Below are 22,852 nucleotides of genomic sequence, written 5' to 3'. Positions count from 1 at the left end.
TTGGAGATATTCAGGGCATGTTTGGATGCCTACTTGTGCAGCCTGCTCTAGGGAGCCTGCAGGGGGGTTGGACTTGATGATCTCTGGTGGTCCCTTCCAACCCCTACAATTCTGTGATTTCCCCCAGCATCAAGGCTACATCACTGAAGAAGAGGCAGATGTTGGTTGCAGGTAATTCCTCCCTACAGGGAACTGAATGCCCAATATGCTGAGCAGACCCTCAGTGGGATTGGACGAGGAGCAGGGGAGCAGAAAATCTTGGGTGGGCACTGCCAAACACAGTTGGTGCGTCTCTGTGTTGTTTTGCCTTTCTGGGTGGAACCCAGAGCATCCCGGTTTGTTTCTGCTCCTGTTACATTTCTACTGCAGCAAGAGCATAAGGCTCTGCAGCCCCGGACGTCTGATACAGGCACCTCTCACTTACTGCTTCCTGATGAAATGCGGTTGATGTGACCCTGGTCTGTTTGCACTCTCCACAAGGGATGCGCCGTGTTGAACACACCAGCTGCTTCCAGCCACATCTGGAGGCAGGATACTGATTTTCAATCAATTTTGAGTGAGTTTATGTGGGAGAGACTGAGAGGTGAGGACTCTGGCATTTTCTAGCAGGACATGGTGCAGACCAGCTGCCCTCTGCCAAGTCCTGCTTGCACCTGTGGCTCCAGGAGCAATTGACTTGAAGCAGCATAGTTCTTAAAGAATTTTATTGATGATCAGCATCTGTGTCTTAAACATGTCACTGTACTGACCAGAGCAGATTTAGAGGAAATTTTAGTTGTGTTCTGAATGTTTCAGCTACCAGGTAAATGGCTACAGGGACTGAGGATGTGATAGAAAGCATTTATCTGCTCGTGTACTTACATCTAGTCCAGAGAACGTGAGAGTTGGGTTGATGTGGCAAAGCACTGACCACTGGGGATGATGCACAGTTAAAGTCACAGAAGTTGCTGTCAGAGGAATGATGCTGTGCTGCCTTTGCTGCCCCCTGGAGAAATACCGTGACGAACACACCCCTTCATTTTGCACTGATTCCTGCCGTGTTGCACCCAAAGCATCACTCTGCTTTGTCAGAAGCAGCGGCAGTTGGGGTTGGTGAGCCTGCAGTGCCACCTTCTGACCACGGCTCTGCTTTGGGGTTGTTCTTCTTGTGAAACTTTGTCTTAGATGATTGTGACTATCTGATCACCACTACAACAGATAACAACAGATAACATTGAACAAATACACTTTTTTTTTTTAATGGACAGTCTTGGATAAAATGTAGTAAAACATAACAAGATGTTCTAATCCCCTAAGTCACAGCGAGAGAATGATATGTTGTGTCAGCATCCTTGTCCCCACACTCAGCAGGGGCTGCTTGTGTCTGTCCCTACCTGGCAGAGCCAGGGCGTGAGAGTGTGCAGAGCAAAGAAAGGACTCTTCTCTTGGAATGGAGGAACTGACTCAGAGCTCCTGGTGCTGCACAGTGTGTGTGACTGGCTGCCTGGTTTTAAGTTGTCCTTCACAATGCTCAGCTTCTCAGCGATGCCAGCACACTGATCCATGGTTTGCCACCGACATTGCTAATGCCTTCTTTCCCATTCCTTTGGCCTCAGAACGCAGGCCACAGCTTGCTTTCACCTGGAGGGGCTTTGTGTGCACCTGGAACCATTTGCCCAGGGATGGGAACACAGACCGACCATTTGCCATGGGTTGATCCAAGCTGCACTAGAAGAGGGCGGTGCTCCTGAGCACTTACACTGCACTGATGACATTGTGGTTTGGGCAACACAGCAAGGAAAGTTTTTGAGAAAGGAGAGCAAATAATTCAGATCCTTCTACGTGCTGGTTTTGCTGTTATGTGAAGCAAAGTGAAGGGAGCTGCCCAGGAGATTCAGTTCCTAGGAGTAAAATGGCAAGATGAGCGTTGTCACATCTCTATGGATGTGGTCAACAAAATCACTGCCGTGTCTCTGCCCACTGGTGAGAAAGAGACACAGTCTTTTCTGGACTTAGAGGGCTTTTGAGAATGCATGCTCCAAACTACAGCCTCATTGTAAGCCCCCTCTATCAGACGATGAAGAAGAATGAGGCTTTGAGCAGATCAAATAGGAGATGGCCTGTGCCGTGGCCCTGGGACTCATACGGATTGAACAAGGTGTAAAGAACATCCTCTGCACTGTGCTGGAGAGAAAGGCCCCACCTGGAGTCTGTGGCAAAAAGCCTCAGGAGAGACCCGAGGCTGACCCCTGGCATTCTGGGGTGGACTTCTTGTTACCCTTGTAGGCGTTGGTGCTGTGATCTCATTGAGGGCCTCCCTTGGACTCAGGGGTGCTTCCCCTGGATCTGGAGTCACTCCTCTGGACCTCTGTCCTGCTCTTCTCTTACAGGGACTGCTTCCTCTACTTCACCTCCTCCTCTTTCTTCTGTTCTGAGTGGAGATTCCTTTCATGTTCCATCCTCCTACAGGGGCAGCTGACATTGATTCTGCTGCCTCCTGTGTTGGTCAGGTCGGTCAGTTCCGATGCTCTCACCCTCCAGCTCGGCTCAGAGTCTGTCTCATTCGATTATGAGGATATTTAGTTCAGATTCAAGCATGGCTTGATGAAACTGAGTTCTGTTCAGTTCGGAGACTGAATTATGCATGTTGGAAGGCATCTGGCTCAGTTCAGAGTACGTCCTGTTCAGACTGCAGGACGTCCCTGTCACATTGCAGGGTGTCTGGTTCAGACCAGAGGGCTCTCTCTGGGCCTGGAGGCTGTCCTGTTGTAACTGAAGGTTGTCAGTTTGGACTGCAGGGAGTCTCTCTCTGTTTGGAGAGCATCTCAATCAGCCTGGAGGTTTTTTCTCTCAACCAGGAGACTCTCGCTCACCCGGAGATTCTCCCTCTCTGTTCAGAGTCTCTCCTGGAAACTTTCCTTCTCGGCTGTAGACACTCTCCCATTTCATGCCGTCTCCCTCAGACTCTCTTTCAGCTCTCAGACTCTTTCAGAACAGACTCTCTCAATGTCACGAATTCTCCCTCTCTGGGTCAGTACTGAATAATGTCCGATGAGCATTAGCCCCAAATCATTTGTGCCTCCTCAGACCTGCCTGAGCCGCCACATCCCTGCCTCAAACATCAGTTCAGGCTCTCAGGGTGTTTCAGGTGCTGAGAAGTGAGGTTCCATGGCACCGGAGATGTCCGTCTCTATAGGGTCTCTCCCCAGCCTCTGCACTCTCTCTGCCACTTAGTGTTCCCTGGTTCTGGGCAAGGCTTCCTCACAACATTGTAAATGCAGATGCTGAGTGAAATAAGTAAAATAGTGAGCAGTACATGCAGGGAGATTTACAACGTGGTCAGATGAGCATTCAGAAATGTGTAAAGAATCCAAAGGAGGGACTGGGAGCCTGCTAAAACCCCGAGTTCCATGATAACTGAACTGTAACTGTGTATGTACTGTGTATCACTGTTCCGTGATAACTTAACTGATAAACCTGGCCCTGAACACCTCCAGGGATGGGGCATCCACAACCTCTCTGGGCAGCCTGTTCCAGTACCTGTTTCTGGTTAATTGTTCTCCAGGGCATTTCTTCCCACTCCCAACACTTCAGCTTCAATACATGTCAGATCATGACACACAGAAGAGTTGGATATATGTATCTTATTGTAATTTTGCCTGGAAGTGATAGACAGACAATAAACAGGGAATGGCCAATGTGTGTATTTGTTCTGAAACTGACTAGGCTTAGAAGAAAACACTTAAGAGGATCACCTGATGCAGTTGTTGTGATCTGCAGTTCAATGACCTTGGCAGTCTCCTTCCCTCATGTGTTATTTCCAGGTCTCTGAAAACAACATTTTGATAGCTATCAACTGTCTTCTCTCTGAGTATGCTATTATATACTGCTGTTATTTTTGTTTGTTTTTTTCCCCTAAGCTTCAATAATACTAGTTTTGTGCCAAAAAGCCTTCACAAGCAGAAAACTGTCAACTGCACTCCTTGCTGAGCTCCAGAAATAATCTCTTCATACCTAACATTTTGCTTTTATTGGAGCATAGCTTATTTAGTGTAAGAAGTTCTCTGAAGTGAGCAGATCCAAGACTTCACAGCCTTTTATTAAACATAGTGTTCTCAAAAAACCTTATGTGTAAGTACATCTAATTATTTTTGCTCATCACCAGACCAGAGAAATAACTACAAGAAACTCATAATTTATTTTTCTTCTTTTTTTTTTTTATTTTTTTCTTATTTTTATCCTTGATAGTTCTATTTTGCAGTAATTCCTCCAGTGTAATTCACAGCCCTCCTTCACCACACAAAAAATGTGATCTTTGGATATTTAGGGAATAATCATAGTCTCAATATATGCATGAAGAATGTCATATTACTTGCGGCTAGGTCCTGGAGGCAACGACTCCCTTTGGCTGTCTTGTCTCAAAGATGCCTTGTCTTCTTTTGCATCCTGGAAAAAAAATATTCTTTACTGATTGTACCACTATATTGCTACTTACACACACACACACACACACACAAAAAAAAAAAAACAAAAAAAAAAAAACAACTAACCAACCAACCAACCAAACAAACAAACAAAAAAACAACAGATAAGGGAAGTGTTTAAACCTGATGGGTATCATTTTATTTGGCAGTCTTCTCATCCCAGCAGCTGAACAACCAGAAAATGAGATTTGCGACTGGACTGCAAGGCTGCCTACTACAGCCTGAAAGTTTTACTACTGATTTTTATAGGGCTTTGTAACATATATAAATCAGCCAGATAGAATGGCGTGCAGTCCTTAATCCATTCTCTGTATATTTGTAGACGTGTCTAATGTGTGAAGGATTATCTTTTATGTATTTAATGATCCTTCATAGTAAAAAGATTTAACTGCACATACCAGGTGTTGATTTCCCCATCTGTACTTGACCCTGGTCTGATTCGCCCTTCCGATTATTACCCGTTATTGATAATCCAGGCTGGCAGTGACGAAGTTGCAGAGAGGAGTCTCAGAGCTATCAAGAAAGACTTCAGGGGACTGGGGCAGGTAGTCGAGGGAGCGGGTGTGCAGGTGGTGTTTTCTTCCATACCTTCAGTAGCAGGGCAGGATACCGAGAGATACCAAAAAACACACCTCATAAATAAATGGCTCAAAAGTTGGTGCAAATCCAGGGATTTTGGGTTTTTCGACCATGGGGAAACTTACTCAGCACCTGGCATGATGGCAGCAAATGAAAGTAGTCTGTCTCTGAGGGGGAGGAGGATCTTAGCTGAGGAACTAGCAGGACTCATTGACAGGTCTTTAAACTAGGTATGAAGGGGGAAGGGAGCAAAATCAGGGATGTTGAGCTTGAGCGGGTCATTCCAGGGCTCGTACCGAACCTGCTGGGCAACGACAGTCAAGTACGAAGGGATGGACTGGGGCAGGGGGGTGTTGGGGATGCTGCTGTTCTAGGGGAACCTAGACCATCTATAAAGGCGGTGCGACGGAAAGCCGAGCTGAAGTGCCTTTATACTAATGCACGCAGCCTGGGAAACAAGCAGGATGAGTTGGAAACCGTGATGTGCTTAGAAAATTACGACCTTGTTGCTATCACGGAAACGTGGTGGGATGATTCCCATAACTGGAATACCACCATTGAGGGCTATCGGCTCTTTAGAAGAGATAGGCTAGGTAGGAAGGGTGGGGGAGTAGCCCTCTATGTCAAAGAGTGGATAGACTGTGAGGAGCTTCCTCTGAGAAACAGTCATGATCAGGTTGAGAGCCTGTGGGTTAGAATTAGGAATGGGTCTAACAAAGGCCAGCTGGTGATAGGAGTATACTACAGGCCACCTGATCAAGGGGAGACTGTTGACGAGGCTTTCTTGCTTCAGACATGGGAGGCTTCGTGCTCGCAGCTCTTGTCCTGATGGGGGACTTCAACCATCCGGATATCTCTTGGAAAGACCACACGGCAAGTTGCAAGAGGTCTAGGAGGCTCCTGGAATGTGTTGATGATAACTTTCTGGTCCAGGTGTTGGACAGACCGACCAGAGGTGAAGCGCTGCTGGACCTGCTGCTCACCAATGTGGAGGATATAATTAATGGTGTTAAGGTCGGAGGCAGCCTGGGTTGCAGTGACCACGCTCTGGTTGAGTTTGTGATCTCGAGAACTGTGGGCCTGGTGAAGAGTGGCATCAGGACCCTGAACTTTGGGAGAGCAAACTTTAAGCTGTTCAATGGACTGTTGGCCGAGATCCCCTGGGATGCTCTCTTTAAAAACAAAAATGCTGAAGAGAGCTGGTTACTCTTCAAGGATGCCTTCCTAAGAGCGCAAGAACTCTCTGTCCCACTGAACAAGAAAGTGGGCAGAGGAGGGAGGATGCCGGCGTGGCTCAGTAAGGACCTGCTGAGAGAGCTGAGGGCGAAGAAAGGTGTGTACAAACTCTGGAAACAAGGGCATGCCACCTGGGAAGAATACAGGGATGTTGTCCGGACTTGCAGATGTGGGATCAGGAAAGCCAAGGCGCAGGTAGAACTGAACTTGGCGAGGGACGTGAAAAACAACAGGAAGACTTTCTATAGGTACACTAGCCAGAAGAGACAGGCCAAAGCGAGTGTACCTCCTTTGGTAAACGTAAAAGGAGAACTGGTTTCAATGGACGAAGAGAAGGCCGAGGTACTGAATGAGTTCTTTGCCTCGGTCTTCACTGGCAGCCAGGACTCCAGTACTCCTTCCGTCCCTGAGCCCTGCATCCCTACACCTCTGGGTGGGGACTGGGGTGGTAAATCCCCCCCTGCTGTGAGGACAGAGCAGGTCCGAGACCGCCTCATGAGATTGAATGTGTACAAGTCTATGGGGCCGGATGGCATGCATCCCAGGGTTCTGAAGGAGCTGGCTGAGGTGGTTGCCGAACCGCTCTCCATCATATTTGAGAAGTCGTGGCTGTCTGGTGTGGTCCCAGATGACTGGAGGAAGGGTCACGTCACTCCCATTTACAAGAAAGGGAGCAAGGAGGACCCCGGGAACTACAGGCCGGTGAGTCTCACCTCTGTGCCTGGGAAGATCATGGAACAGATCATCCTGGATGACATGCTTGATCACGTGAGGAAAGGGCGTGTGATCCGTGACAGCCAGCACGGCTTCACCAGAGGAAGGTCATGCTTGACCAATCTGGTGGCCTTTTATGATGGAGTGACGGCATCGGTGGACAAGGGAAAGGCGACCGATGTCATTTACCTGGACTTGAGCAAGGCCTTTGACATGGTCCCCCACCACATCCTTCTCTCCAAACTGGAGGGATGTGGATTTGATGGGTGGACCACTCGATGGATAAGAAACTGGTTGAAAGGCCGCAGACAGAGGGTGGTCATCAATGGCTCTATGTCCAGGTGGAGGCTGGTAACGAGTGGCGTCCCCCAGGGATCTGTCTTGGGACCGGTGCTCTTTAACATCTTTATCAATGACATTGATGACGGAATCGAGTGCACCCTCAGCAAGTTTGCTGACGACACCAAGCTGAGTGGTGTGGTTGACACAGTTGAAGGACGGGATGCCATTCAGAGGGTCCTAAAGAGGCTAGAAAGGTGAGCCCGGGTGAACCTGATGAGGTTCAACACGGCAAAGTGCAGAGTTTTGCACTTGGGCCAGAGGAATCCCAAGCATCCCTACAGACTGGAAGGAGAGGTCCTTGAGAGCAGCCCTGTGGAGAAGGACTTGGGGGTCTTGGTAGACGAAAAACTTAACATGAGCCAGCAGTGTGCCCTTGCGGCTCGGAAGGCAAATGGGATCCTGGGCTCCATCAGAAGAGGGGTGGCCAGCAGGGACAGAGAGGTGATTGTTCCCCTCTACTCTGCTCTTGTGAGGCCCCATCTGGAATACTGCGTCCAAGTGTGGAGCCCCCAGTACAAGAAAGACAGGGAGCTGTTGGAGAGGGTCCAGAGGAGGGCCACGAAGATGATCAGGGGACTGGAGCACCTCCCCTATGAGGACAGGCTGAAGGAGCTGGGCTTGTTCAGCCTGGAGAAGAGAAGGCTGCAGGGTGACCTCATTGCAGCCTTTCAGTACCTAAAGGGAGCCTACAAAGAGGAGGGGAATCAACTCTTTGAAAGGGTGAGTGACAGCAGGACAAGGGGAAATGGTTTTAAGCTGAGGGAAGGGAGATATAGGTTGGATGTCGGGGGAAATTCTTTACGGAGAGAGTGGTGAGGTACTGGAACAGGCTGTCCAGGGAGGTTGTGGATGCCCCGTCCCTGGAGGTGTTCAAAGCCAGATTGGATGGGGCCCTGGGCAGTCTGGTCTAGCATTAGGTGGAATGGTTGGTGGCCCTGCACGTGGCAGGGGGGTTGGAGATTCATGATCCTTGAGGTCCCTTCCAACCCTGGCAATTCTGTGATTCTGTGATAGCATGGCCCAGAGCAGCGTGAGCGTGGTGCAGACAGTAGGCCATGCCTCCATCAGCTTCAGTCCAGTGGAGCTGCCTACAGAGCAAGGTAGCAAACTCAAGGCCCAGCACATTTTGAGCATTCAAAAAGAAAAGCTGATGGCATGCAGTCCCTTGGAAGGCAGCTTTAAAAAAGAAAGCATTTTGCATTCCACAAAAAAGGCAACTTAGCTGCACTCTGTAAAAATGCTTCAATCCAAGAACTGCACAGCTGCACAGCTTTGATATTACAAAGAAAAGTTATTCACCAAAGCAACTTGTCTGCATTCTCTAAACATTAGATGATTATAAAGAAAAAGCTACTTGCTTGCATTGATGGATTTCCCATTTATTATTCTCAACAATTTAAGAGGCAGCGTGCATAATATTTTCAAGAAGAGATTTGACACAAAGTGGAAAAATTAAGGCTGTGGAAGGGAGAATACATGCATTCTTTAAACGCTTTCAGATTTTTTTTCCCATGCAGGCCATTTGGTAGGCAGTATTAAGAACTATACACAAGTCTTATTACTAAACTTTATCTTTGCCTTTATCGTCTAAAACAATTACTGCAGCCTAGTTTTCCATTCAGCCTCAGCATTTATCAATTGTGACAATGAGATCACCAAAACACATGGTAGTGTATGTACGTGGAGGAGTTAACCTAAAAACACCTGTCATTGTCTTAAAGTTTTGTAGTTTCTAAATTATAAGGTAGACTAAAAAACGTATTTGTTTTCATGCAATCAATGTTTGAAGGGCTGCTGTTTCAAATAATTTAACCAGGACTGTAGAAACAAGTTACTAGTCTTTCAAGCCCCAGTATTATCTACTTGAGACGGTTCTGTAAGTCCTTCAGCAGATTTGTTCACAAGTCTCCTTAAAATTAACTGAATGCAACAGTAGCACTCACTCATGTTCTTTTGGCACCAGCTCCAACATATTTAGCAGTATCGCTACAATCATCACTTATCAGTCATGGAAACAAGAAATTACTTATAAGAGGAACGATGATATTGAATGCAAGCTGTTAAAATAGAAGTTATATATCCAAGAATTTACTATGAAAAAAATTGTAGTTAAAAACATGCATCGGAAAACGTTACATTCATTTTAAGACTGTACAGAGAATCCACAGCTTTGAAGTGGATGTCTGGCCCTAGAATACGCACCAGCTACTGATGTGGGTCTGCAGGGCATGGGTGGAGGTGGTCTAGAAGGGCTGGGAGGTCAAGAAGGTTTGCAGCTTCCATTTGTGGAGAATCACTGCCATTAACAGTCTTGTTTTCATTTGAAGCAGCATCTTCAGAGCTTTCAAGGACATTTGAGTTAGTGCTTTGTAGGAAAAGACAGAAAGGAGAACTATACTAATGGTGTGGATGACAACAAGTTCTATAAAAGAAAGGAGAATGTAATAATTATGGCTAGATAAGATTTTTACATTACTTTTCAAGCACTTAACTTGAAATAGCTGTCTTCATTCACTCTGTACTGTTCAGTCACATCTATTAATCTGATACATTTGTACCCCACTGAGCAGAGTTAAACGCATCTACACCCCTTAAGGCCAACAGCATTTAGCTCATCCAATGGATTGGCAGGTCAAATACAGAGGCCATAAGCAACAAAAACACAGGTTTCATTTCAGACCAATGCCTTTAAAATTACATTCTTATAAACACTCAGTAGGAAGTAGGTAGGCCTACTTAAACCACAAGGCATAAGAGATCAAGTACAATCACCTATGTCTGACCTCAATAGCAATGTCAAATGTACCTTTGCCCTATACTAGGTGTGCTACATGTGACAATTTATAACATACTACAACAACCCTCAAGTAAATGACCATAGCGTACAAATCATTGGGGATGTGAAGTCTGCAAGAACTATAGCCTCGCTTTCCGTTGGTCCTAGAAGGTACACTGCTTCTGTTCAAATTTTACTGCCAAAAGTAAAACCTTTCATTTTTTGTGTACTTAGATCAGGCATTTTAAGACAATAGTGCATATGAAATGTAATTATACACACAGCAGTAAGTGCTGCTAGGTATGTTCCACAGCACTTAGGTGATCCTTAAAATGGATCCTTCAGGAACACCAAAAGCCCTATTAGGTGGTACTAAAACCACACAAGCTCTTATTACTATTATTGGGCATTCCATACCCAAGCAGGGAAGCACTTTTCTGAGCAAAAAAAAGAAACTATATAAAACTTCTATAGGAAGACTCTAGACTACTCAACTAAGTGAGATACAAGTTCTGCTGCTTTCTTACAGATCAACTTAGCTATTCCAGATCTCATCTGAGAATGCTGCACATTGTACAAATACTTAAAATACTCATAGTACTGGAAACTAATTAAAGTGGCTTGGTGCTCACTGCAGGTTAAATGTGGTCACTTTTATCCCACTACATTGTATGGGACATAATCCCAAATCAATCTTAAAACGCTGTAGCTGTTATCTTTCGGTATCTTCTTAACAAAGCAAAATACAGTTCTGATACCACCGTGCTGTAAAACAGAAATGTAAAAAGCATGCACCGTGGTGTTTATGCACCAGTGGGACTTCTTTAAAGATTATATTTATTTTTATGCAATCTGATTTATCACTGGGAAATTAAATCTCAAATAAATCTTTTTATTTTGGGATTTTTATTTTTATCCTTGTCTCAAGAATGGAAACTGCACTCAGCACACATTAGGAGGAGAAATACTCTGTACTTTGGAGTGAGACAACTGGTTTTCAGACCAGCTCTAAACTGCAGCTTGCTAGCTTTCATTGAGAAAAATAACACCTACTGCTGCTATGCTCCCTGAAATAGTTCCTCACAGTAGGGACAGTCAAGTTAAGAGATTCAACCACGTGTCCTCAAAACAAAACAGAACAGAATTTGCCCATGATACTGAAAATCTGCACTCAGCTCAAGCATTTTCACAAGAGCTATAAATCCAAGAATAACGTATTGAAGAGACTCACAAGTTTTGAACTAGGAATGTAGATAGATGTATGAGAGCCACTGCAACATCATGCTTATTCCAGTCCTCTTTAAGGCAGAAATTTACAAAGCAAGCTGCTGTGGCAGCCAAAACTTACTGGTCTCATCAACATTAGCAGTCTTAACACAAGGTGCTGTCCTCATAACAGAGACAGTAGGATACATATGCACCTCACAACAACACACTTAATTGCTCAGTGAAGATTAATTGAATCTATATCTTTCTATGCAACCTTTCCAGCTATGGCTCAGTACCTGTGAGTAATTGTAAAACGTGCCAACCGTATGTGCTGATGGACTCAGCCAAACCAAAGCATCTGTTCTGATGCCCAAGACTGACAGCCCATGCAGTTTTACAACATTTTAAATGAAGCAGATCAAGAAAAATCTGAAAATAGTAAGTTTCTGAATGCAAAGCCAACGCTCTCACATTATATCGAGCTAGTACAAAGCAGTTTTGCTTAAATTCTGGAAAAAGGTTCCTATTGCTAGTTATGTTAAATAAAGTTGCAATTAACTTGCTTTTAAAGACAATTAAACATTTGAATGTACAATAGTATAATTTTTTTTAAGGATGTGCTCAGAACTTAACAAATTATTCAGTCATTGTGTTTGTAAACCATACAGTCCCTCATTCAGAAACGCAAACGTTAAGTGCAAAAAAAACAAGGGAAAAAAGTCTTACTGAGCATCATTTCTTGCTTTGGAGCTGTCACTCTGCGTAGGACCTTAAATACCAGAAATAAAAGGACAGCAGCAGTATGAGCAACATTTGGAATCACTTCCAAGCACAAAAAACAGAAGTCTTTAAAGCCCAGATTTCTCTCAAATGCGTAGGCTGTACACTTACATGCCACCGATCTACTGGCTTATTTCAAGACTGTACACATTTCACACCTATGTAAGTGTATGCATTTTCTTAAAGCACTGCTGCAACAAATTGCAAAAGCAATAATATTTTCACCTTATGGAAGATGTAACACTACTTTATCCAACTACACGAATACTGCCAAAGGCACACAGTTCAGTAACTCTCTTCTGTCTCTCTTAGCAGTATCAAGCAGTCATTTTTCCAGTGGAGCTCACTTTTCATATTCTCGACGCTGTTCTTAGGGCAGGCAGAGCAGGTAGGACAACAAGTTCCTCTGAAATCCTCTCTCTGGCTGGCTAGCAAATCCCTGCAGCTGTTTGCTTGAGAACTGGTCTCTCTGACCTGGACCATTCCCTTTCTCTATGCACAATGCAGCACAAAGGCATTGGAGCAGGTCCAAATTTGTCTACTCTCCAGAAAGTATTATAGCAATTCAACTTAGATTTGCAAACGTTTTTCAACTGCTTATTCAGCTACCTTGCAAATATTTGCCTTTTGTGCCAGCACTTGCAACATGCAACACTGAAACACTCACATCTATAATACAAATACTTCATTTCACTGAACTGAACAAATGCCATTAACAAGGAAATCAATTATTAGCTATGATGGGAACTAACTACAGCTGTAAGCCAAAAAGCGGGATGTAAACACTTACCATGACCTGCTGTTCAAGGAAGTTATTCTAATTCCAGAAACAGAAACTTAACTTCAAAGGCTAGTCAGGCAACTATGCATGGCCAGTCAGTGCCCTTACACTGTAGAACATGTTACACTGAATCTTTTCAAGATCTCTCTTTTCTCATCTGCTTCAGACACCTCATCGCCTTGGAACCCTCTGCTGAACTGCTTTCAAATGCTTGCCCTGTACTCTGGAGCACAAAACTGTATTCAGTTTGGAATAGTGGCTATCTGCATGACTTTTCCTACTTGCTAGCATTTTTTTTCTCAGTAGGATAATTTAAGGAAATGGTTTCCAATTGTTCTTTTACTTCTTTCAAGTACTGCACTTGAGGGAAATTTGTTACTTTCACCTCAGCCCTGCTCTACAAGCCTCACACTATTTGGGCTTTCTTTAGAAAAAGCAAAACAAACAACAAAATCACACTCCATCAGAGCACGCGATCAATCTTTTAAACACAATTACATGTTTTGGATGCAATCAGAAACTGACTTCGTTTAGTCCTTAAAAAAACAAAAACACCTTTTTGGCACAAGCCAACCAATTGTCCAGCTGGTTTCTACCACAGAAAGCCTGGAGAAATCACCTCCCATCCAGTTCTAGTCTGCACACTGCATCACCTTCGGAAACGCATCTTTATCTGTCTCAACCAAAGGAACTGGAATGCCTTACTTTTATTTTAATGTAATTACACATTTTACACTTACTGAAGATTTTCAATTAAAAATTAGCCTTGTTATCTGAGACTGAAGATACCAATTAAACAGAAAAAAAGAGTGGATCTCCCTCTCCAGCAAAAATCTGTGTAAGCATTTCATTTAGATATCTTACGAAAATTAAATATAAAGCTGTTTCCTAGCCAGAATGCTTATTATGAGACTACATTTATCCATTTTACATTGCTTTTTTTGCTTAGAGGCTTATGAAAATTGAGGGAAGCTAAAGGCTTTTGTTAAAGTAAGACACAATGGTAGGTCGTAATTGCTAGATAAAGTAAGCAAAGTTCAGAAAATGAAGGTGCTCATCTTATTTACATTATGGTAATGCTGAGAATCTTTGCTGATTATGACTCCACCTCAAATAAAAGCACATAAAAGCTCTGGTCTCTAGAAACACCAAGTTAAATAAACCACTCATTACCATTACTAAAACACTGTGTTCAAGCATTCAGTAAAAAAAAAAAAAACAAAAAATCTTTGTATACCAGATATTATATAGATTGTACATTTAAGTTGAAAGTCACTTATTTCTTGTACTTGAGGCATCACCATTAGTCAGGAGCTCAGGATCTACCTGCATCCCATCTACACAGACAGACAAATCTCCTACCACTTCTGCTGGCTCTCTGTCACCAGGAAGATGCAATGTTACCACTACCCAATCAACTGAAAAAGTGCAAGAAAAAAGTCAGGGTTTACCTTAATACATAATGAAAGAGATCACAGTAATCAAGAAAAAATACACCACTTCTGCTTGCACTCTGCATAATTTCTTACACCTTGCGTGGTACAGCTAATCACTCAGGTGTCAGCAAACTTGTTATTTCTACAAAGTAGAGAGAACTAGAGCACAACTTTTGGCTGCCTAAAGAAAGGTATATCTTTATAGGAGAAATGCAGTTTCTGGTTTCTGCCCACGCTTCTTAAGCAATTAATATACCTGTCCTTGACAAGCTACAGATAGAAGATGCAATTCTCTTCATTCTTCATTCAGAACAGCTATCAAGTCTATCTTGGGAGTAAAACATAGCACATTTATCTTGTGACATGTAGTTTTGCATTTTGAATGTGAAGATTCTGTATCACATCCCTAAGTCAGGGGTACTTTTTGGGTACATCCCAGTGTTTTGTTGAAATGCAATTGTAAACAGACATGTCTGAATCAATATCCAGTAACATACAACATGACACCAATTGTTATACAGAGCAGTGGAGTTATAATTTTCAGCTACAATCACAACAGGACAGTGACTGTCAGGAGAAAAGCGTATTACATTGCTACCAACATGCTGCACTTTGAGTGCTCACATCTGAAAGTCAGGAAGCAAAAGTCAGAACAAGTATGAGAGCACATCAGTGCAGTATGTTGTAGCAACACAAGTTTGATAATGGATGTGATGGTCCACTTGGAAGCTCCATAGGTGCACATACTGCCTGAAAGTTAACTGTTCTAAGACACATTAAATGGTACAACCTACACCTGTGTAACACTACTTAGAACATTAAACAAAATTCACTCATTTTCTCATCTAGCACCAGAAATTTATCAGTTTTTAGGCTATGTAAAAGGAACCACTCTTTCATTGCACTTTCACTCCTGCACATAAAAGCAAAGTGAAAAACATCAGGCTTCCAATGACACCATGACAGGGTGTGCATAAGGAAATAAAGATTATAACAAAAAATTGTGAGGATGCTCAGAAATACCATCTGTAGCAACAAAAGGAACACTTAATGTCCACGACAGAGTGACACACTGCACTCAAACTTGTACTTACGTTTCACACTGTTTCATTTCAAAGTCTCATGAATATCCAGGGCAGCACTTCCCAGGAGGACATCAGACTTCAACGCTTGATGGCTCAAAACTAGAAAGTTTAACTTACTTAGAGGAGTGACAATTCTGAAAAAAAGATGTTGAGCACTAGCGTAAAGGGTTTGGGGTGAACTGAGCAATGTACATCAACTGTCACTTGAAAATTATTTAAAAAAGCAGAGTACAAACTGTGGCTGATAAGGTCATAGAACCATGATGTAGAATCTCTGCCCAGCACACAGGCAGCTCTATTTGTCTGCTGGTAGCAGAGACCGTTAATGTCTGCTCCTAGAAAAGTCACCAGCAGGGCCACATTCTGAAGCTGACAGCACACTACCTGTGCTGTGAGACCCTCCACTACCAAACTGCCAGCAGTTACAGAATGGGAAAGCCCCTTACTCAAGTAGAAACATACGCCAACACAATTATCCTTTTTAGAGAGCAGTTACTTACTGTCTCCCTTCCATCTCCAAAACAAGCTTAATCAAACCATGCTAACTGCTCTATTTCTAAATTTGGCTTGGCATTTTGCAGGAAGATGACAGCTCAGATGGTGGATGTGAGCAGGAAAGCCCTGCAGAATATAGGAGCTCTCACAGTGAAAAGAAAAGTCTGAAAGCCTACAGAGACTTTTCTTTTTCCTTCCTAGAAGTATTCTGACAACAGCAGAAAGAAGAGCACCACGAAACTGCTGATGACATTATAGTTAAAATAAACTCACAACACTTTTTCCTTGAAGGTCACCTCTAGAGGTAAAACATTCACGTGCCTCTCACGTCCCCCTGAGTTTTCAGAAAGCCTTATGACAGAAATAAATTTATCTCAGTATGAGTAGCTGACACTGTACAAACACGTTTGTTTTTTTCTTTTTTTTCTTTTTGGTGTGTGTGCGAGAACTTCAGAATGACTTGTAATATTGATAATCTTCTGTAAGGAACATTCAAACACTTAGGTATTTTTAATTATTTCAATTGTGGGAAATGCATTGCAAATGACTCTTTGTTTTCTCAGTAGGTCAAACACATCTATTGTTTTTCAGTATAGACATTCATGGCCAAACAATCCCTGCAGGATAAGCAGCTCCACTTAATATACTGCTTCTGTGTTTATTCCAGCATTCCATGTGGCATTCTTAAAAGAAAACCAGGTGTTTTGAAAGCTGCAGATTTTTTTTTTTTTTTTTTTTATATCAGTGCTTTATATCTCCTATCATCTCACAACACAAACACTGGCAGAAGCAAACACCAACTCTGTTTCTTCTTGAAACTAATGCTAGCTTTGTATTTTGTAGGTATAAATGCAACAGCAATTTTGTACTCGTGACTGAAGTGGGAAGTGATTATACACAGCCAACTAACAGTGCTACAGCACACTGCCACACAAAGCTACACTTTTCAGCCATGAAAAACTAACCCTAATTGTGACAATCAAAACATGAATGGGACTGTCAGCTTCATCAGATTACCTTCACTTTCCTATGACTTACACAATTATAGCTGAGTTCTTACACTACATACCTTGATACATTTCCATTGTCCAAATGCTCCTTGAGCTCCGGCAGCTTGCTGCCATCACCACCGCCCTGCAGAGCCGCTCCACTGCCCTTTCTTCTTTCACAAGGCATCACCATTTGCTTCTAATGCAGCTCAAGGATGGGATCCTATTGGGAACATAAAAACACACCAAGGCCTTCCCAACTGCAAAAACTGCCAGCTACTGCCACACACACACTGTGAAATCCCTGATGCTGCTGATTCAGAAGACCAGGTGAGAGAAGCATTTGCGTGGGACGGATGGGCTGCGACTGGATTGAGTCCTGCCTTTGAATTGGGATGCTGGACACAGCCTCGCTGTGCACCAAAAGACTTAGAACAGCGCCAACAAAGCAGGCAGAAACACAATGTGCTCCTGACTGCTCGCTGTTTTAATATCTCCCTTGTCCTCCCTCCCTCCCACCAATCTATCAAAGCAGCTGTTCCCAAGCAACAAACAGAATCACACTAAACTTCAGCCCACACTCGTCCCGCTCACTGACATCCAGAGCAAGTGACAAACCTTCAGCCATGCCCACTCCTCCCCCACTCAAACAGAGCACCAAGGTGTGTGGATCCATTCCTTGCCTGAGCTTTGCTCGGCACAAATTCCAGAGGGGTTTTTCCTCCAGTCCTCATTCAGACTCCTGAAACACCAATGCACAAAAACACATCAGAAAAGGCAACGGATCCATACCAAAACACAAAATCCCCTGCTCGTATCCCACAAGTCACCCTTCCTTTGCTCACTGCGCTTCTGCTTCAGTCGGGAGCACGACCAATCCCAGCCATCAGACAGCACCCACAGCTCTCACAGAGGCTGCCACCAGCCACCTGGGCCGCTTTCACCACCTGCCTCTGCCACAAGCTCACACATGGCACAGAACACTGCCCCTGCCTTCCACACAAACACCACTCCTGCTCACATCACTGCAGCTCAACTAAATCAACAAGAAAGTCCCCAAAGACTCCAACAAGGCTCCCAAACCCGCTCACTTCTTAAGCCTCAGGCAAACCAGCCGGCTGCGCTTCAGCCTTGCAGGACCAAAGCACGCCGGGGAGCCGCAGAGCCGCACCGCAGAAGCCGTGGGGTGGGGGTGGGCTCAGGCTCAGCCTCCAGCCAGGCTTTTCCGGCTGGCTGACACCACAGCCAGACGAGGCCGTCGCCATCCTTGCCGCAGTATCAGGCCTCGCCATCCACAGCCTCCTGCTGGCGCACTCCGGGCCGTAAGCAAAACTCCACCGAGCGAGGCCAAAAGCCAAACTCGCCGTCCGGACGGAGCCCTGCGCTTCTCCGCCGCCATCTCCAAGGCCCGCCACCACGCAAACGACGCTCAGCGAGAGCAAGCGAGACTCCGGCTTCCCCGCCACGTCCAAAGGAAAAGCGACAGCACCGGATCGCAGCGCGACAGCTCCCATCGCACGACGGAGCACGGCGCTGCCACCACCCTTCCCAAAGCAGCAGCGGCGCCGCCCGGGAGCCTCTCCGCTCGCCCCGGGCTGCGCTCCGGCACCCGCAGCCCTCGCGAGGCCGCGCAGCCCGCAAAGCCGCGAGCCGGGACCCGCCTCTGGCTTTCGGCAGCGCCGCGAGCTCCTCCCCGACAGACCCTCGATTCCCCCACACCGAGGCCTGACCCCCTTTCCAGCACAGAGCCCCCTCCTCCCAACCCCGCTCACCGCCCTCGCGCGGCCATGCCGCGCTGCCCCGAAAGTGCTTTCCGCTGGCAGGAAGCACTTCCTGCCCCGGCCCTAGCAACCGCCTGCAGCGTCACGTTGCTAAGGGCGGCTCCGGGGCGGCCGGGGCCTGGCGGTGGGGTCGGCGGCTGCCGGATTCCTCTCGGATGGTGCCGGAGGCATGCGACTTTTCTGCTTCCCCTCCCCTCCCCTCTCCTTCCTCTTCACAGTTCCCTTTTCCTTTCCTTTCTTCCTTCCTTCCCCTCCATTCCCCTCTCCTTCTCTCCCCTCCCTTCCCTTTTCTTTCTCTCCACACTCTCTATCTAGAGTACTTTTTGGAAGATATGGGTACAGTGAAGGCAGTAAAAAAGAAAAGGAAAAAAAAAAAAGAGTTATTAAATAGCAACAAAACCTGAAAACATCCTTTCATTTGGCTAGAGATTGTTTTGGAAGCACACACCTGCCTGTCATTGCTAACCAAGCAACCACCTCCCAGCCTTTGCTTCACAAGGAATCACCTGCCTGCCTGCCATTGCTTTGCAAGAACACATCTGCCTGCCTTTGCTAAGCAAGCACGTCTCCTTGCCTTTGCTTCACAGGCATGCACCTGCCTGCCTTTTCTAAGCAAGCATGCATGCATCTACCTGCCTTTGCCTCACAAACGTACCCCTACCTGCCTTTGCTTCACAAGCACCTGCCCTCCTTTGCTTTGGAAGGGTGCTCATGCTTCCCTTTGCTTTGCACGCACACACCCGCCTTTGCTTTGCACGCACCTGCCTGCCTTTGCTTCTCAAGCACCTTCCATTCCAGGGCCTACAAAGACGTCTGTTCTCTTTTCATTACCAGTGCCTCTGTACACACTGAAAACCAGGAGGAAGAGTCCATGATAGAAAGTCAGAGAGATTTCTGGAACACAAGGGACCATTTCACAGGAACAAGCTCCCCGCCATCTATGTGAACACTGTTCTGTTCCTGTCAGCCAAGTCAGGGATGCCCCCCACACATAAGTCACTTTCACTGTTAACAATCTCTCATTGTAACTAACATTGTTAACTAGCAATAAGACTGGAGGGAATGGCCTCAATTTGTGCCAGGGGAGATTCAGGCTGGATGGTAGGAAATACTGCTTTTCCATAAGAGTGGTTGGGCGCTGCAAAGGGCTGCCCAGGGAGGTGGTGGAGTCACCCACCCTGGAGGTGTTCAAGGAACGTTTAGATGTGTTGAGGGACATGGATTAGTGAGAACTATTGCTGATAGGTGGATGGTTGGACTGATGATCTTGTAGGTATTTTCCAACCTTGGGGATTCTAGGATTCTGAGATCTTGCTAACTGGCCTACCATGCCTGTTACCACCTTCTTGACCTGCTATTTCACACTGGCAGATGAATTTCTTAGCTAATTTCCTCCCTGACCCAATGGCAGGAAAGTCATCACCTCCACTTGACAGGCTGAAGCAGTAGCAAGTTGTACTTGTGAATTTTTCAAGTCCCTTTTAATCCCCAGAGGGAATAAAACTGCCCAAATAAAAAGGCTGCAGCAGGGCTCTCTCTAGGACACCTTTTGTCTCAGCACAGTTCACAGTTACTTACAATGCACACAGCACCTACAAAAGCATCACGCTCCAACAAGGAAGGAAAACAAATCCAGGATGCTGCGAAGGGCTCCTAGCTCTCAGTAGGTGACGCCTGGTCTGAGTACACAGCATGCACAGAAATTGCACCTCATCTCTTCCCCATTTATCCCCCCACCATTTCTACAGGCATCTAGAGACACTAAATGTCTCTAAATGGAAGGCTCGTTTAGAAGACAGGATGTACAGGAGATTTCTTACTTCTTTGATGCAAGAGCACTGCTAGAGTGCTCATCTAGACAAGATGACAAATATTTTTCAAACAAGCACCAACCAACCATTGCAACTAACAACTGAAATGGCATTTCCCTGCAAACAAACAAACAAACAAACAAAAAACAACAAAAGAACAGCCTGTCCAAAGACATCTCCTCACGCACTTGCCAAAAAGTCCAGAACCATTATTCCAGGCTTACTCACAGAACAGCAGGCTTCTCTTCACCATGCATCACATGGACACAAACAGGCTGTTGGTGCAATTTCACCTGAGCTTCTCTCCACAGACGTTCCCTCCGCTCTGCTTTCCCGTAAAGATACAAGGAGAAAAGCCTCAGGTCATCCGAGCAACAACTGGAAACAACTCCAGAAAATTCTCCATTCCAAAGCAGTTCCTGGAGAGCTACAAAGGATCCTTCAAAGTTAACATAGGCTTACACTGTGGGCTTCGGAGAAACACGCTGCCTTTGTGCTCCTGGTTCCTCAGGTCTCTTTTTCATCACCTTCTGGGCACAGCACAATAGCTTTTCTTGTACAAATCTAGGCCCTACGTACCTTCCTCCACCCCAAAATAAAGTCCGACATAGAGCTGCGGTGCAGAGATTGGCTGCTGACAAGAGCACTAAAAGAGCAGAAGAGGGGAAGAGCACATACAGACAAGACAGAAATAAAGAAGAGCAGAAGAGAAGAAGAAGAAGAAAGGATGCAGGTAAGAAAGAAGTGCAGAAGATGAAAAGCGCAATAGAGAAAACGGTTGGATACAGGCAAGACAGCAAAGCAATGAGGAGATGAGCAGAAGAATAAAAGAGAGGATGAAGGTAAGAAAGACGTGCAGACAAGGAGAAGAGCAGAAAGGGAGATGAGCCAAGACAGCTAAGGCAGAAAAGCAGAAGTGGAGAGGAGCTGAAGAGAAGAAGAGAGAATACAGGTATGGCAGAAATACAGAAGATGGGAAGAGAGGACACAGGTCAGTGAGAATCGCAGAAACGAAAAAGAACAGAAGGGAGGAAGAGAGCACAGAAGAGCAGAGAAGGAAAGGAGCAGTAAAGTAGAAGAGCAGAGAGTGGTCAGAACAGAAGAAGAACAGCACAGCATAAGATGTGCAAAAAGGATACAGTTAAGTCAGAAGAGCAGATGAGGAGAACAGAAAAGAGGAGATAGGTAAGAAAGAAAAGCAGAAGAGGAGTACAGATGCAGGAGAGGAGTCAGGATACAAGGAAGAAAGAACAGCAGATGAGCAGAAAAAAAAGAGGATAACACTAAAAGAGAAGAGCTGAAGAGTAGATGAGGAAGAGAACAGAAAAGGGAAGCACAGAAGAGGGAAGAGCAGAAAAGACAATGCTGTCTGTTCTGTCCTCGCTAGCAGTGCCCCAAGATACATCCAAAGCAAGGAAAAAAAGTCCATGATTTAAAGTTACTGATGTTCTTCGAGGCACAAAGGACCAGTTCACAGTAACAAGCTCGGCATACGCTGCATGGGCGTTGACTCATTCCTGCACTGTTCTCAGCTAAATCAGGGCTGTCCCACAGAAATACTCCTTTTCATTGTTACCATAGGTCTAACTGGCCTACCACGGCTGCTACCACTTTCAAGAACTGGTAATTAATTCTGGCAGTTTAAGTTCTTAGCCATGGGCTGGATAAACACAATTTTGGGTGGTGACAACTGGAAATCACTTGGACGGGATATCCTTCTTGGGAAGGGAAACCATCCCTGGGGTGAGAACTCACTGCAGGGATGGCAAATCCCCACTGGGATGGGCAGACCCTTGGGAAGGAAGAGCATCAGGATGGTCACTGATCACTGGGATAGAAAACAACCAGGATGGGAAGGCTGTTTGGGCACGAAAAGTCAAACCATCGCAAGCCTGGGGGAAAGGGGCTGACCACTCAGAGCACAATTATGTTGCCTTCTTGACAGTGAATTCTCTTGCTCACCATGTCAAGAAATGCCTCATTCAAGAAAATAATTAAGTCAGCACTCTCAGCAGTGGAGGCTTAGTGTCTGGACTGTATTTTGTAATGTTTTTGATGCTACTCAGCAGTCAATTCAGTGAGCTTGTCTCAAGGGGCTATTCTTTTGTTAATAAACTTAGACTGGGCAGAAGAAGTGTTGGAATGAGTTGCAGCTATTAGAATAAACTTAGGGTGCACTGGAATGTATTTTCTAATGTCAAAAGTACCATCTTCTCTGTGCCCTGGCCCAAGCCTGCTCTGTCTCCATGGCGTGCCTCTGTGTCTGTTTCCTTTGGGGCTGAAAGCATGTTCTTTTATCCCTGATGCTGCGGTTGAGCCTTCTTACAGGGAGAACCATTTCAGCATTACCTGCGCTAAGCTCTTGCAAGTTCTCT

General features: G+C 45.3%; 1 long non-coding RNA gene across 2 annotated transcripts; it reads right to left on the bottom strand.

The window, feature by feature from the left end:
* Positions 1–3,883: 3,883 nt before the first annotated feature.
* On the bottom strand, positions 3,884–18,644 carry LOC149916215 (uncharacterized). 2 transcript variants are annotated; one of them, XR_016470227.1, is made up of 7 exons: positions 17,504–18,642; positions 16,966–17,108; positions 15,411–15,535; positions 12,046–12,088; positions 9,537–9,756; positions 4,922–5,051; positions 3,887–4,425 (listed from the first exon to the last, which is right to left on the bottom strand). It is a non-coding gene; the product is annotated as an uncharacterized LOC149916215 (long non-coding RNA). The 2 variants fall into 2 exon arrangements; XR_016470228.1 differs by lacking the exon at positions 4,922–5,051 and having other exon boundaries at positions 3,884–4,425; positions 17,504–18,644.
* Between the last annotated feature and the right edge of the window lie 4,208 nt (positions 18,645–22,852).

The sequence above is a fragment of the Phasianus colchicus genome, chromosome 12, assembly GCF_987193195.1.
Source record: "Phasianus colchicus chromosome 12, bPhaCol1.hap1.1, whole genome shotgun sequence".
NCBI classification, from domain to species: domain Eukaryota; kingdom Metazoa; phylum Chordata; class Aves; order Galliformes; family Phasianidae; genus Phasianus; species Phasianus colchicus.
Note: the sequence above shows the minus strand (reverse complement) of the source record. Positions and strands in the feature narration are given on the sequence as shown.